Raw genomic sequence first — 14,958 nt, forward strand, 5'->3', positions numbered from 1 at the left:
TATCATATAATCACATACTATTTCAATCAAACACTATACACACACAATATCATATCATTTCTATAGCATTTATCATACCACTAACTTATATTTGTTCATATCTCTGGATTAGCCCATGTACATATGTGAGAACTATCGATATGTGAGTCTATAGAGGTTGTGCACTATGCTGTCACCACAGCTCGTATAAATGCACCGAAGTGCCCCGTAGAATTGCACCGAAGTGCCCGTAGAATTGCACCGTAGTGCCCGTAGAATGATGTCCATAAGGACCACGTAGAATTCCTTAAGAATCATATACATATACTATGGATCAAGTATGTGTCTTTCAAGACTTCACACAGGTTCCAAAGGATATACATATGTCCTAAAGAACCGAATAAACCCTCGACTCTTGGCATGCCAACTATACCCCTAGCTCTCATGACACATAACATGGGCGTTATCATTTATTTCATTTCAAATATACACATAAACTTGTAATTCACTTTCACATATCACGTATCACATAGCTTCTTTTCATATGATCACATAGTCACGTAGTTCACTTACCCGTAGATCATTTCCATATAATTCACATGTCACATATGTCATGTTTTCCTATAATTTCTATCATTTCTCACCCAATCACCTTTATTCATATAAACATACTTATCATATCTTGTTCACCTAAAATCATATACTTCATATAATATATCGAAACACCTAGAACACTTTCACGTAGCTTATAGTCATAAGTTTTGTCTCGTATCATATACTTGTTTTCACATATATTTCCTATCAATTCTTATGCCATCACATAATTCCTTTAACATACATAACATATCATGTAACATTATAATAGAAATACTTATAAGTCATATCACTTAAAGCACATATACTTATAGTCACATTGCTTATATCTTAATCGTATGCCTTCTCTTAAACATATATTCACATGTTCAGGTAATTCACCATTTCATCACATAATTGGGTATTCATATAACTCATTTCATTTCATTTCATATCTATCTATATATATATATATCCTCAAGATTATCCTAATATAAATCATATAGCACTCTTATATTTCGTATTCATCTAGGGCAGACTTATAAACATATCTCACTTCTATTATTTCTATATATAATCTAATCTGTTACTTAATTCAATTTCTTATAGCTCTTATAATCTTCTCATATAACTTCACAAATTTCTATCATTCAACCCATGTTTATAGTTTTATTTAAACCTATGAATCTTTCTCATCTAGCTTATCTTATACGTTCATCTTATCATTTATGTTCAAATCCCCTAGTTGGTGTACTATTTTCACTTCATCCTATAGATCAATATTATCCAGTTTATTTCACTTATCATATAAAAATATAATTATATTTTACTATGATCACATAGTTTATATCTCATACTTTGCTTTCTCATGTTCACTATATCATGTCATATGGCTCATATCTTTCTCATGCAGTCACATAGTTCAGTTTCACATATGTATATATATACCTTATATAGCACATACTTCTCATAACATTACATTCAAAGCATGTCAACACATATATTCATGCATACATACAATTCATGTCATTCATATACGTATAATCATATATTCATGCATTCCAACATAGGAAATAGACTTGTCGCAAGTCTTGTTTCCATTTAGCACCATAAACTAACTAATATGCACTCACCTGGCCTCACTAGCCAATTCCAATCTCTTATCTTTCCCTTGATCGATCTTACTTGCTAAACGTTCCGGAATTGCTTTATGCGTAGAATCTACATAATGTATATTTCGAGACCATCATTAGATACTTACACCTTGTAATTGGATACTATCAATTTAAACGAACTTATTAAATCCATATCCCCAATTTTCCTTTAGGGGGAATCGGTTCCCCCCCATGGGGGTATCGGTTCCCCTATGACATACTGGAAATTCTTGTTCGTTTGAAGGGGTATCGGTTCCCCTTGAATGGGTACCGATTCCCCTTGCCCAGAAATCATATTTTCAACCCGAAAATTACTTCATTTCCTCTCAAACACTTCATATATCATCCCCTTTTCATCCTTAACTCTAGTACACATACTTAAACCAATCTATATTCATTTATTTCATCTTAAACCTCAAAATTCTATCTTCCATTTAAGATTCAAAAATCATACCAAATTTCCAATGTGTTCTAATTCCAATTCTAACACTTCCTACCTCTTAATTTAATCCTTGACAAGTCAAATTCAACTTCACAATCTATTAACTCCTTCCATATCAAAAATTCACTTAAAAACTCATTTTTCTTAATTTCTCATAACTTGTTAATCTTTGAGGTTTAAGCCCCCGAAAGCTTTCCTTAATCTTTCTTAATATCCCAAGAATCAAAACAAGCTTTAAAACGAAAGAATTAACCAACTAAAGACTCACTTACCTTACCTTATACCAAGCTTCACGGTGGAGAGGAGGAAGAAGAAGACTGAAGAATGCTCTGGACTCTTCTTCATACGTGCTTATTACCCTTAAAAAAAATTATAAAAAATCTTTCTGGTCAAATGACCATAATACCCTTAATTTCCTTTAATAATTACCAAATAACCTTCAATATATATTCAAATAATCATTGAATTCTTTCATTCTTCTACTTTAGTCACCAAATTCTGAAACTTTACAATTTGGTCACTAACCCGGTATTGCGGATGTTACATAATATTTGGTTTTACTAATGATGTTCTTTGCCAAGAATTTTCTAAGCTAATGCAAAGTGAATTCGAGATGAGCATGATGGAGGAGCTCTCATTTTTCTTGGGACTCCAAATCAAGCAAAGAAAAGATGGCATCTTCATCAATCAAGCTAAGTACGTCAAAGATATGCTCAAGAAGTTTGGACTGGAAATAGGAAGCCACATAACACTCCAATGAGCTCATCGACAAAGCTTGACATAGATGAGGAGGTAAATGTGTTGGATGTTAAATTATATAGGTCAATGATTGGTTCTTTGCTTTATCTAACTGTAAGTAGATCGAACATTATGTTTAGTGTTTGCTTATGTGCTAAATTTTAATCATGCCCTAAGGAATCACATTTACTAGCTGTTAAGGGGATCTTTAGATACCTTAAGGACACTCCTAGTTTAGGACTTTGGTATCCTTGAGACTCTAGCTTTAGCTTGCATGCCTTCTCTGATGCGGATTATGGAAGATGCAAATTAGATAGGAAAAGCACCTCCGGTACTTGCCAATTCCTTGGAAATATGATGATTTCTTGGTTTTCAAAGAAACAAAATTGTGTAGCATTATCTACCACTGAAGCGGAATACATTTCAGCTGGTAGTTATTGTGCATAAGTTTTATGGACGAAACAATAACTTTTCGACTATGGAATTGAAGTAGGTACCATTCCTATAAAGTGTGACAATACTAGTGCTATTTGTCTCACTAAAAATCCCATCCAACACTCTAGAACTAAGCATATTGAAATTAGACATCACTTCATTAGAGACCATGTCGCTAAGGAAGATGTAGTTCTAGAATTTGTTGATACTTTGCATCAATTAGCAGATATCTTTACTAAGCCTTTAGACAAGGAACATTTTTGGACACTTAGGAGAGAATTAGGTTTAATTGATCTATCTTCACTTAGTGTTTAAAATAATTTTAGCACTTTTAAGAATAAAAAAATATGCTTATAATGGTAATTTTTTATTGCATTCATTGCTATTAGTTAGGGAGAGGTTATGTTGCTTAGTGAAAATTAATTTTATGTTCAAATGAAATTTAAGAATTAATTTGATTGATTGAACATGATTAATTTTCATTATATGAGTTGCCAATACCACTAGAGCTAATTAATTTAGCATTTTGAGTGTTTAAAACAGATTTTTGACATTTTTGTGCTTCATGCATCGATGCACCTAACAGTGCATCGATGCATCCTTGAATGTGCATCGATGCACAAGGCCATGCATCGATGCATCCATCGGGTTTTTGGATAAAAACCCTATTTCTTCCTCATTTTCTCAAAACTCTCTCTTGGCCGCCGCTCCTCTTTCTCTCTTCACTATCAAAATTGCTCCAAATCCTTGGTTTTTGATCGGAATCTTCAAGATTTTCAATTCCGTATCCTGCTTCTATCATCAATTCGTGCAAAACAACATCTCATTTTCATTAATCCGAAATTTTCAAGGTAATATTTCAAAAACCTCTATTTCATTGATATTTGATCTTAGGACTAGTTTAGGTTAGTTCTAAGATGAACATTATATCGGGCATTGATTGTTTGATGATTATAAACTAGATTTTATAACCAATTTCATCAAAAACTCACAAATTTTCAATAAATTTTTGAATTTTCGAAATTAAAAAAAAATCGAAAATCTAAATTTAGTTTTTAAATTTGATATTTTTGATTTAATTATGTTGTCTTCATGAAAAACTATACATATTATAATTTTCAAAAGTTGTTTTCTAAATAGTTTTTCAAAAAAACTATGCCCATTAGAATTTGGTTTAGAGAACCTTGCATTATTGCGGACTCAATTGAGTTTTGGGATTGATTAAATTACATACATGTGTTTCAATTTGTAGGTTATATTTCTCATTTCGATTCCTAAACCATGTCTAATCCCAAACGCCCTAGAACTTCATCGAGTCGTTCTCGTTCAAACCAACCTCCTAATTCCATTCCTCAACCTTCTAATAGCCTATTAGGATCTTGCTTTAACATGCCTGAGCGTCGTAGAGATGAATTGTACTCTAGGTACAGAAATTCTTTCCAAACTTATAGAATCCGTGAAGAGCGTATTCCTTCGCTTCAAGCCATGGTTGATATTGACTTCGAATACCTTCCGATTCTTAAAGCTTGGAAATTTGAGAAATTGTTTCAGCTTAAACCTATCGTCTATCAACAATTGGTCCGCATTTTCTATTCCAATGCGGTGTGTATTCAAAATGAAACTCAATATGGAACTACAGCCATTAGATCCTATCTTTTAGGCCAATATATTAATATTGACCCCGAGACTATAGCTTTCCGATTTGGGTTAGATGATAGTGGTATATATAATGAGAGTGAAAATGTGGAATATCCCTATGTTCCAAACTCCGGTGTTAGTACTCTACGATCTCATCACGATCGTTTTCTCCATTTGATGATCTATTGGTGGTTTAGACCATCCGGAGGTAGGTACTCCACACTTCGTGCTAGGGATTTATGGTGGATGTATTGTATTAAAAATAAAATCAAAATAAATCTACCCCACATTATATTCAGTCAACTAGTGGACATCATAAACATTGTTCCTTCAAAACATGTTGAAACATTGATTTATGGATGTCTTCTTAGTAACCTCTTTATCAAACTTGGTCTAGACGTCTCTCTCGACATTCCTATCCCACTCCAAAATCAAATCAATCTTACTTCCTTGAAGAAAGCGGATTGGAAGCAAGACGAGGAAACCGGTCTTTGGGTATTTCGACCCGGTAAGCAAACCCCAAGAGCTAGCTCTTCACGAGCTACTCCTAGCTCTTCTCGTGCTCCTAGCTCTTCTTGTGCCCCTCCTCCTACTACGACACCGACTGGTGACGATGATCCTGAGTTTCATCAACTTAGGCAAGATATCGACGATCATGTTCCAGACGATGAGCCTGCACCGGAACCGGCACAACAAGAAGATCAAATGCCACCATATTTTCGATCCTTCTTGGAGTTGTTTGATCTGAGGTTTGCCTATATGGAGTCTCAGATTACTGAGTTTCAGCGGGAGATACGTGAACGTAAGGACGCGCTCACTCTTGAAGTTTGAGCTCATTATCCTCCTCCTCCCGACCCTCCTATGGAATAGACCTTTTTCATGGAGTTGTTTGTTTTGGATTGTTTAATATTTGAATTTGTTATGGTTTGGATGATTGGATTTTGAACTTAATTTATATATATTTGGTTTGGTTGAATTTTCTTATTTTTTTCATCATTAGATATATATGACCAATTATGCCATTTCACATTTACTTATGAATATTGTTTATGTAACTAATGGCTAATCTCTCTTTTGATTGTTATCTAAGCAGCTTAAGCTATATATATATATATATATATATATTATATTTAATCAATTGGCTATGTTTTTCAAAACCTTGTTTAAATCGATTTTTAAGTCTTTTGATTTAACAAAAAATGGGAGAAATGTTAAGTGTTAAAATGTTTTAAAAGGGAAAAGTGTTATAGTAAGGGGGAGTAATTTTTCAAAATTGATTTCAAATTTTTTAGAAAATCTTAAAATAACACAAATGTTTTGTTATATCAAAAAGGGGGAGATTGTTGAAAACATTTTTGTGTTTCGATATAACAAATTAGTTTAAATGAATTTTAAGATTTTACAAATGATTTTCTAAGTATATTCGATTCAATTAATCGAATATAAAATTATTACTCCAAGTCTTTTAAGATCAATTTCAAACCTTACTAAATGTGTAAAATTGTGTTTTATACTTAATATATTTTTGAAACAATTTTCACAAAGTATTTTGAACCAAAATAAAGCCTAAAATCAATTTTTTAGAGTGATGCACCGATGCACCAATCCATGCATCGATGCACCATGAATTAAATTGAACATCGAATGTATTTCATGCATCGATTCACATACCATGCACCGATGCACTGAGGATTTTATGAAAACATTGAATGCATTTGATGCATCGATGCACCAGCCATGCATCGATGCACTCTGGCTATTTTGAAACATCGAATGCACTTGATGCATCGATGCACTCTTAGTGCACTGATGCACAAAGAGTCCAACAGTTAAAATATTTGAATTTTACACTGATGCACATACACCTAGGGTATGCATCGATGCACTGATGCTCCCAACTGCTTTAATTAATTGTTTTCACACTTAAACGACTCTATTGACTCCACTAATCATCCCCAACGTTCAGAATCATTTGAAGGTGTATTTAAACATGCTTAGAAGCCATTGATAAAAAAAAAACAAGAAACAACAAGCAATTAGAATCAAGAGAGAATCAAAGAGAAAGCATCAAACCTCAAGTTTGAGCATTTCAAGCCTATTTTTCATTCAATATTCATTCAATCTTTTCAATTTTCTGCAAAAGCTTCCACCGAAATTTTTAATTACCAATTCACCCCCTCTTGGTCGATTCCGACGATCGATTAACTCAACACTTTTTAAAAGGATCTATCCCTCGAGAGAAAGAAAAAGGATCGATCCCTCGACCAAAGGGATCGATCCCAAAGTTTCTGTCTAACAAAGGATCGATCCATTTTCAAAATGATTGATCCCTTGAAGAAAATGATCGATCCCTCGAAAGAAATTATCGATCCCTCGAAAGAAATGATCGATCCCTTTTCTCTTTTGCTCGATTAAAAATGATAGATTTGTGTTCATTAAAGGTCCTAAGTGTTGTTGAATGTTCTTTTGACCCGTTTAAAGTCCGTAAGATCTAAGGACGATTCGTAATAGTAACACTTAGTCCGTGAGGGACATAAATGACCAAGCATACCTAAAAGCACTCATAGGAGTAGGTTACATCGGGTGTAACCATATTAAGCGTAATATAACAAAGTATCTTCAATCAAGGATATATACAGATAGTTGGGATCGAAGATCATTAAAAGAGATATCCGATAAGTGGTACGATGAATATGTTAGATTCAGTACTGACAAAAAAGCATGGGGATTCGAGAATGTCAGTGAATTGGGAATGGATAAGTTGTTCCACTACTTCAAGGGTTTTGGTAGAAGTACAATAAGAGCGTTAGGAGTGTTGTTAACCAATAATAAAATCAAGTCAGGTATTGGGCTAACTAGTGTTTCAGTCATTAAACAACAAACATAATCGGCTGAAAATCGTGAAACGCTTAGAGATCTCTCTAAAGTCATATATTAATAAAATACCCTTTAAGTGCTAATTAACATTTCCTTAATATCTTAGGTGAGAGAACGAGCGAGATAATCCATGTGAGAGGAAATGACCTTACCTGACTTCAGCAAGATCAGTAACGAGTGAATAAGCTACTTTGATTTCCTTAGAGATATAACATGTGTTAAGACGTTAGCTTTAGAGAAAGAATTATAATAATAGCGAGATAATAATAATTGTGTAATAACAATAAGAGTCTTATGAGGTAAGATTCCATAAGACTTATGCCCTTGTGTGCAGCTCAGGAAACAGTGAGGACACCCAAGTTACTTTAGCAGTAGGACGGTCGTCTTGTGTGTATAGAATATTCAAATATATCCAAGTCAGTGCAAGATGCATTTTAGTCGCTAGTTGAACATGGTACTGATGTTATGTGACCCATACACGTTTCGAGTACTCAAGAGGATTAAACTAGCCAGACAAGGTGTCGACGCTGTGTGACCCAGACCTAGCCTAAGGTATTGGGAGGTGCCGATGCTATGTGACCCGGACCTCACCTGAGATAATTGGGAAATGCTGATGATGTGTGACCCAGGTCTACCCATGGTACCTCTATTAAGCAAACAGAGGTGTGAGTTTCGTGATGCTATGTGACCCTGAGCTACATCACGATGCTTAGTTATTGTTGAGTGATAATATCAACGTCTCTGTGATATCGGGTACCGTCATGTTGTTTGGCATGATGATGCATTATGCTGGCTTACTTGCAGGCGGTGATAGTGGGAGTGGACGACAACTATAGAAGGAAAAAGGGGAAAGGAAAAATAAAGAATGGGACGAGGAACAATTGATTTTTTTTAAATAATATATTTATTTAGACACATATTTTTAGTAAAATATTTTTTACATTAAATCTTATTTAGATGTAATATTTTTCAGTGTTATGCCTAAATTTAATTTAACTTATAAATTGAAAAAGTCCAAAAGCTTGGGAAATGATCACGTGCAGCAATCTTAATATACAGTTAAAAAATGTGTTATCAATTTTGTTATTATTTTCTTAACAAAACCAGTAAAAATTATCGGAAACATTATTATTTCTATCGGTTTTGTTATTATTGGACACTTTACAGGGTTTGATAAAGCGCTACCGATTTTGTTATTTTTTCTATCGATTTTGTTATTATTAAATATTTTACCGAAAATATTAAGAACATTAATGTTTTATATATAAATAAAAATGTTTCCTATATTTTTACCAATTTTATTAAAAAATAATAATAAAACTAATAACATATTTTATATTAAAACAGTATCACCGTTTAACTCAAAAAAAAAACATCTTTAGCCGAAAATTTAACACTTTGAGAGCCACAGACTTTTTTGTCAAATGGAATCTTGAAAGCCAGGTTGAAAATGAATAAAGATCGACTCAAAGAGATTGCCTTTGAAAACTGTTTAGCTAATCAGGGTCGCCAGAAAAATAGGCCAATACCAAGCATCGTTTCAGTTAAAACTATAAAAGCACCCAATTAGTATTTCCCCATTAGATATCCGCCCACCTCTGTTTCTCCATATAGACAGATTTGTTTTGGATCTGGTTTGAACATAAATCTTCATTTAATGGGGAGTTTGGGAGCACTTGTGAAACACCCAGATGATTTTTATCCTTTGTTGAAGCTCAAGATAGCTTGCAGGCATGCCGAGAAACAGATCCCATCGGAGCCTCACTGGGCTTTCTGTTTCACCATGCTTCACAAAGTGTCTCGTAGTTTCGCCCTCGTTATTCAACAGCTTGATCCCAATCTTCGAAACGCCGTAAGCAATAAGCGTCTGGGTTCCCTGGTTAATCATTTGAATTTATATGGCATCTTCTGATTTTTCTTAAGATTTCTTGTGGATTTCGATGATGCTTGTTCTGGGTGTTAATCCTTAATGTTAAGACTAATTATTGTTCAATTTGATGCTTTATTCAACAGCTTGATCCCATGCTTGGAAACACACATTTCAGTGTTTTGATTTTCTAATCTCAATTGTTCCATTTGTGTGGTTTTGCAGGTCTGCGTATTTTATTTGGTTTTTCGGGCCCTTGATACCGTTGGTTTGTTCTTTAATCTTTTAACCCTTTATTTTCTTTTTTTTTGTTGTCATTTTCCCAGAACACATAATTTTTCACTGATTCTAAATTATTAGGAATAATTTCTGCATATTTGGCTTCATTGCCTGGTTGGTTGGGTGTTAAACCATGATCTATAACTTGCAGTTCCATTTCTAGTTGCTAGATAAGAAACCAAGTTTGAAACTACCATTAAATTCATGTGTTGGTTGACCTGTTTGATGTTTTTTTGCTTGCAGAGGATGACACCAGTGTAGCAACAGATGTCAAAGTTCCTATCCTTGAAGACTTTTATCGTCATATACACAATCGAGACTGGCACTTTTCGTGTGAGCATTTCGAAATTTTTCCTCCTTCAAAGGAGGGTTATCTTGTCTTCCCTGGAATCGGGCTCATTTTACTGCTGAAAACTTCACTGGGTTATAGTGTCCTGGTTCGTTTGCTTATATAGCTTTATCTCTTTTCTTCAGGTGGTACAAAGAACTACAAAATCCTTATGGACCAGTTTCATCTTGTTTCTACTGCTTTTCTGGAACTTGAAAAAGGGTCAGTTATTTTTTTTTCTTGATCTTCCTCGTTTATGAAGATTTCAATGCAATGCTGATTTATTTGTTTACTTTATTGGAATTTGACCCCCCGAAAAATCAACAATTTTCGACCGATTCTGCAGTTATCAGGAGGCAATCGAGGATTGCGAAGAGAATGGGTTCGGGGATGGCAAAATTTATTTGCAAGGAGGTTTGTCATGCATGCATTATTTATTTTCACCTGCTCATTATTTATCTGAAATATATGAAAACTGGAATGAACTTTACAAATGGGTTTACCTATTGACATTTTAATATGAATTTGTTATATCTGTCATGACTCGTGAGTTACTGAGTGCTGACCTATACCTGGATGTATGAATGAGAAAAAGAGGCTTTTCACTTTAGATATTTGACTATTGTAAATGAAATTTTCGTTTACCAAGTATCAAACTTGGGTTGATCTCGTCTAGATTGTCTCTTACCATATGTAAGAACTTGACCTTGCTAGCTTAGCCTGATCTTGTGTAATATCTATGCATGAATACAACTCTTAAATGTGTTCATATTATCCTATTTATGATCCTAGGATCTTGTATTGCAGGTAGAAACAGTCGATGACTATGATGAATATTGTCACTATGTAGCCGGGCTTGGGGGATTAGGTCTTTCCAAACTTTTCCATGCCTGCGGGTCAGAAGATTTGGCTCCCGATTCTCTCTCCAACTCAATGGGTTTATTTCTTCAGGTATGAATGAAGCAACATTTCTCGTGCATGGATTTTGACAGTTGTTTAAAGATATGATTCTTTAACCTTGTGTTTTGGATCTAACAAAATGGCAGAAAACAAATATTATCCGAGATTATCTAGAGGATATTAATGAGATACCAAAGTCGCGCATGTTTTGGCCTCGTGAGATTTGGAGCAAGTATGTCAACAAACTCGAGGTATGCCTGTGTTACATCTTCCATCCTGACTCCCACTTAAAAGTCGTAACCAAATTCCATTCCAGTTTGGGTAACTTCTAAATTCTTATGAATCTATTTTTTTGGAACATCTTTTACGTGTGTTTCTTATATTATATTTTCACCCGTAGGACTTGAAATACAAGGAGAACTCAGTCAAGGCTGTGCAGTGCTTGAACGACATGATTACTAATGCTCTAATTCATGTGGATGATTGCCTGAAGTACTTGTCTGCTTTACGTAATCCTTCAATCTTTCGATTTTGTGCTATACCTCAGGTTTGAGACATTACTTCATTACTTCTTTTCACTCTTGTATATCGGTTGAGTTGCACGCCATCTTTGTCAAATATTATCCTTCAATTACTAGGTCATGGCTATTGGAACACTAGCCATGTGCTACAACAACATTGAAGTCTTCAGAGGCGTAGTGAAAATGAGACGTGGTAAGTTCATTAGTCTTCGGATTGGTTTTCTTTGAAGTTTAAAGCTAAGAGGCATCAACCTTTAAAAGGGGTTTGAAGTTCTTTAAACTTATGTATGTAAATCGAATTTGCCATTTTGTGTCGAACATTACTTGAATTTATCCTTGGCTGTGTTTCCAGGTCTCACCGCGAAAGTCATAGACCGAACAAACGTGATGGCTGATGTCTACGGTGCTTTTTTATGACTTTTCTTGTATGTTGAAAGCTAAGGTATGCGATTCTTCTTAATATTTAGATAATGATATACCAACTAAATCCGAGCACGATAATGACATCATTTTCATATCCTATCCTGCATTATAGGTTGACCATAAGGATCCCAATGCACAATAAACGTTGACCAGACTGGATTCAATCCTCAAGACTTGCAGGCACTCTGGGGTCCTGAATGACAGGTCTACCAAAGCTTCATATTTATTTACCTTATTTTTATTATTTTCGTATCTTCATACTTAAAAAGACATTTTTGACCAGGAAATCTTACATTATTCCGAGTCAGTCCAATCACACTGCGCTTCTGATGAGCTTACCGTGACCGTTTTCCGGCATCCTTTTATCTATATTTCCAAGGATATGTACTGATTATAACCCAATGCAGGTTGTCATACTCTTCATTATGTTGGCCGTTATTTTGGCTAATCGGAGTTCCGATTGGCCTAACAACTAGTAGGTTTTCTTACTTTTATAATGAAATTTTGTATTATACATAAGGTCTTATATCCGTCCCTGAGTTGCCCGTCCAGTTCAATTGATAAAGCGTAAGACTCTTAACCTTGTGATCGTGGGACCGAATCCTACAGTGAGCAATTCATAATTCTGACCGTCGGAGGTCTTCCACGGAAGCTACTCTCAATCCGTTGGGGAAAACCTACTACCTTACCTCCCCTCATCCTATTACATATAGGAATAGAGTCAGCTAATTTTTCTTATATCCGTCCCTATTTATTATATAGCTTGTAAAAATAACCCTTCACTAACTTCTCGTTTTCCTTTGTGCAGGACCATGCTCTGTTATTAGAGGAAACATCTCATTAATCACTTTTATCATTCGATTGAAACACAATATTTCAATAAAATAACATTCAATAACTCGTCATTTTCAGTTTAATACTAGCACAACAACTACTCCAATTATTTCCGAATTATTTTGATCCGATTCACAAATCATAAACGCGCTATTAGACACGTGGAAATAGATCCGACACTTACTTGAAATTCGAACACTGATTCGAAATTATGCAGATTAAAAAGAAAATCTGATCGACGACAAAACGCACTATATGTGTGCGCGCGCGCATGAGAAAAAAAACATAGAGATAGATCATGTAGGCAGCTGAGGAATAGGCGTTCACCTGGATCTAAAGCAACTATGAAGAAAAATGAAGTTCGAGTTCGAATTAGGATGCAGAGATAGAGGGACCTGTAGCTGGCGGCCGACCTGCTCTCGGAGTCGCGTAGCTTGTTTTCTGATCGCTTCCATTCACCGGACAGCAAATCGGAGCTTTATCCGATGGATTCAAAGAGCAATAAACGGAGAAATCGGCAAACGGATGCCTTCGGTTTTGGGGAATTTTGATCTATTTATTTATTTTTCTGTTTTTCCGATGGAATTTTGTGACACTGATATTTTGAAATTTTTGGAGGCTATAATCTGAAAGTAGGTTGTTTTGGTGCGCACGTTCCTAGTTTAATCTTTCTGAGCCCTTTTTTTCTGGATAAAGTATACAAATGCTCACTAAATTATTCTGAAATGATTTTTTAATCACAAGCTCCATAAATTATAAAATAACCATTAAATCTCTCAAATGGTTACAAACTAATCATTAAATTTTCTCAAATTATTACAAAATATCTTTAATTTTATTGAAATTTGTCGTTATTTTATAACATGCAATGATCAATTTGTAAGGATTTGATAAATTTGATGGTTATATATATATATATATATATATTGAATTTTTAAGTATTAAACAACCGATCTCCTCTTTGATTCTATTTTATATTGAATATTAATACTGGAAATGTACTTAGTTTTATAAAATTAAGGGAACAGCTAGAATTATGAAAGTGGAATAAAAACTTAATTGTAAAATTTTATATTGGCCAAAGATTGTGAATCCATCTAGTTATTATTTGTCTCAATCCTTTTAGTTTTGTTGATTATTGGAGACTTGGAGAACTTCGGTAATTGGTCATGACATTCTTTTATGCAATTTTTTTGTTGTTGTATCTCTCTTTTACGTGTGGTTGTAAATGAATCGAGTTTAAACGATTAAGATTGTATTTTTGTTCGTGTTTATTTATTTATTTTTTAAGATGAACTTATTCGTTTATTTATTATTCACGAATATATTAGTTTAATGTTCACGAATATATTCTATTGATGTTTGTTTAATGTTCATTTAACATTCGTTTATACGTTTAATTTTTAATCTTTTACCTTTTCATTTGCAATTTAAAGAAAAATGATAAAACTACACCAGTAATTCTTAAACTCCTTACTATTCACATTTTAAACTCTAAATTTCACCAATGTTTAAAATATAAAAAATAAAAGAATAAAGGAAAACTTGATAAATGAACTTTTAAATAAGTTTATTCATGAACATAAAAGAACAAATCGATAAACAAACTTGTTCGTAAACATGAATGAATAAGTCAATAAACGAGGTTGTTCGTAAATATAAACGAACCAAACACATCTTTATGTGTTCATTCATTTATTAAACTAATATAAAAAATTTGTTCATATTTATTTGTTTAGCTTAATAAACGAACATAAACAAATGTTATACAAATGATTCACAAACAGTTTACCAAACGCTCTGTCATATACACCCTTACTTTTATGGATAGAAGGACCAGCATTGTTGTGTGTTGCCTTGTTCAATATTGCGTTTCAAAAGTATTTTTTGGAGTGAAAAGTAGGATGAATAATCGATCGAATCAAGTTAAATTAAAAAAAATTAAGTTAATCTGGCCAATTTAGACATTT

The 14,958-nt window shown here is 33.9% G+C and overlaps 1 pseudogene; it reads left to right on the top strand.

Annotated features, from left to right (window-relative positions):
• Positions 1-9,285: 9,285 nt before the first annotated feature.
• LOC120178178 lies at positions 9,286-12,954 on the top strand (annotated as a pseudogene).
• Positions 12,955-14,958: the final 2,004 nt, after the last annotated feature.

The sequence above is a fragment of the Hibiscus syriacus genome, unplaced genomic scaffold, assembly GCF_006381635.1.
Source record: "Hibiscus syriacus cultivar Baekdansim isolate YM2019G1 unplaced genomic scaffold, ASM638163v2 tig00112344_pilon, whole genome shotgun sequence".
NCBI lineage: Eukaryota > Viridiplantae > Streptophyta > Magnoliopsida > Malvales > Malvaceae > Hibiscus > Hibiscus syriacus.